The 3,230-nt window shown below is 37.0% G+C and overlaps 1 non-coding gene across 1 annotated transcript; it reads left to right on the top strand.

Annotated features, from left to right (window-relative positions):
- The first annotated feature begins 2,803 nt into the window (after positions 1–2,803).
- Positions 2,804–2,877, top strand: Trnat-cgu (transfer RNA threonine (anticodon CGU)). Its single transcript has one exon. It is a non-coding gene; the product is annotated as a tRNA-Thr (tRNA).
- Positions 2,878–3,230: the final 353 nt, after the last annotated feature.

Genomic DNA, 3,230 nt, shown 5'->3' on the forward strand with positions numbered 1-3,230 from the left:
CACACACACACACACACGCACATACACACACACTCACTCATAGGCGGGCGCGCATAGATAGATATAACGATCACTTTCACAAACTAGAGTACTTATATATATATATAGAGAGAGAGAGAGCTAGCCGAAATTGCAAAGATAGTCTGGAACTCGACTGAGGAAAGAAAAATCCGAATGACCCGTCTTATTTTCTTTGCATCGTCTGTCTGAATGTTTTGTTGTCTCTTTTTTGTATCACTTTTGCGTTCTTGTCCTATTTGGGGTTCAGTAGATTGTTGTCTTCGAGGAACTGAGTTATTCGCGATGTCACCACCATCTCAAATACTTTAATGATACGAGAGGTGAGTGGAATCGGACGGTAGTTCGCTGCAAGAGATTTGTTTCCCTTTTTGAAGACTGGAACGACAGACTGGGGAAAGAAAATAATCAGGAATGTAGCCTGCATCAAGTGAGTTTTTCCAGAGCTCAGCTAGAGGGGGTGCAATTTGATGTCGATACATCTTCAGGACAATGGCCGGGAACTTATCGGGACCTACTGCCGAGTTGTGCTTGACCAAAGCCTTGTGAGTGGATTTGGTAGGCGGAAACTGAAAGAAGCCCGTCGTATATATATATATATATATATATATACACATATATAAATAATACAAATGATATATGAGCATATGAATGTATACATACATATATGTACATACCTACATCTACATGTATATATAGATGCATATCCGGGTACAGGACGTCAAAAACGTGGACAAAAAAGGAACGGGAACATAAACAAAGCACAAAACACGAACTTTTTTTTACAGACAACAGAATGAACACAGAAAAACAGACAAGCCACTTAGGGAACTTTTCCTTCATCAGCTGGTGAGTTTACGTCCCCGTAACCTTGCGGTTCGGCAAAAGATACCGATAGAATAAGTACTAGGCTTACAAAAAATAAATCCTGGAGGTCGATTTGATCGATTAAAGGCGGTGCCCCCGCATGGTCGCAGAAAGAATATACTATATATATATATATATATATATGTATATATTCGTTCAATTAAAAACTTTATAACTTTCCAGACGGTGCCCCAGCTCGGCCTCATTCTAATAACTGAAACAAGTAAAAAAAGAAAAGAACAAAAAAGAAATAAATGATAAATGATAAAAGACACAGGCTTTCAGAATTCTCTTATTTTCTATGAACGAAATGTCGTATCTCGAGGTATTTGGTACGTTGTTCTTAAGTAGGGAGACATTGACACTGAAGATAAAACTTGGCACAAGTAACAACTCGCTCACACATAGACAGAACACAAACACTCGCACACTCAAAGCCACACGTACGTATACACACATGCAAATGTGTATGAACAAGCGCGCGCACACCTCCCCTTACATGCTAAAGAATGCCAGCTGATAAATTTGTATATGCAGACATTTGGCAGAAATTCACACAGCGATTCATACCGCTTCATGTTTTTGCCTCTTTTCCCCCAAATTTCCTCATTTGAATAATTTGCAATCGCTTTCACAATTTACTTGTTTTACGATCTGGAACCGACATTCTATTGGCACTTTGTGATAACGTAGATATATTAGGCGAGGGCCGTGCTCTATATTTGTAAAACAAGGCATGTTTTAGATGGAAACGACTCTGATAAATATTTGACATGCATTTTGCTCGCACAGTATTTGGAAAAAATGAAGTCGAAGTCAGCGACACGAAACTATAAAAGTATACGAACAGAATATAATACTCGAAAAATCTTTGAGTTTAATTGTTTATGTAACTCTGTTATATAATTCTGCTATAAATGGAACTTTCTGTTATGCATAAAATTCTCTACTGTACAAAGTGTTTGGGCTAAATTTGAAGAATTTTTATGTCTCCTTTTTTTTTCAGGAATAGCTTAATGTATTGGTGAACAGTAAACGATGCTGGAGAATATGAAGATTAAAGTTGTAGTTGAGAAAAAGCTAGCTCACATGGAGGACTGGAAGCTGTCTGAATATTGGAAAAGAGTTGTTTGTATCTCTGGCGGGTATCAAAATGCCAACATCATGACTGCTGCTCAATGCTCTGTATATATATATATATATATATATATACAACGGGCTTCTTTCGATTTCCGTTTACCAAATTCACTCACTAGGCTTTGGTCGGTCCGACGATATAATAGAAAACACTTGTCCAAGGTGCCACAACAGTGGAACTGAACCCAGAACCATGGGACAGGGAAGCAAACTTCTTACCACACCCATGCCTGCATATGAAACAATTCTATCATATGTATGTAACTCTCTTCTGCACATATAATTGTTTTCTTTGTATATACTTCTCTCTATGCTACACATTTCATTCCGTCATTCTAACTAAACCACACATTTTATTCTCTTATTCTATACATAGAACATGCTTCATTCCTTCATTCTAATTTAAACCTCACACTGAAATAGATTATATAATGAATCATTCAAACATTTGCGATATAAATACATTAATCAATTAATCAATTAATCAATAGCTGAGAAGTCCCCGACCAATTGAGATCAATGGGCGTGAAAATGGGAATATTGTTGTCGTTGCTGGTATACCTTCTCAAGTACACTTAAAATTATAATTTACGGGGTCGATAAAGTAAAGTACCATTCAAGAACAGGATCGATATAATCGAAGAACACCTCCTCCAAAACTTCAGGCCTTGTGTCTTTTAATAGAATGATTAATTCTATTAAAGCTGTAAGAATAAGAATGGTGAGGTTTTAATTCACAGATCAGTTAAATAGTCCAATAATTGCTGTCTGGTCGTGTGGTGCCCCAATAGCTCAGTGGTTTAGAGCACTGGTTTCGTAAACCAGGAGCCGTGAGTTCGAATCTCACTTGGGGCAGTTTAATTGACACAGTTTTATTAGATGACAATTATTTCGTACTTTTGGTGGTTTTTATTTGGTTTAAAGACCAGGTCGGTGTTCTGTCGAAAGAATTCGAGTATAGCACTGGTATCCATAATTCTTACATGTTTTTCTCTGTCAATAAATGGGAATGTTTCTACGTGTTCACTCTACATGCTACAAATAGCATACAAATTTACTGGACGTGTCTGGGGTTTTCAAAGATGAAATCGAAGCCGTTGACATGGAAACGCTTTTAATCCAATTGTTTATGTAACACTCTGTTACATGTGTAACACTCAATCGTACATATAACTCCTTACTCATTACATATAACTCTTTACTCATTA

This window comes from Octopus bimaculoides, chromosome 19, assembly GCF_001194135.2.
Source record: "Octopus bimaculoides isolate UCB-OBI-ISO-001 chromosome 19, ASM119413v2, whole genome shotgun sequence".
NCBI lineage: Eukaryota > Metazoa > Mollusca > Cephalopoda > Octopoda > Octopodidae > Octopus > Octopus bimaculoides.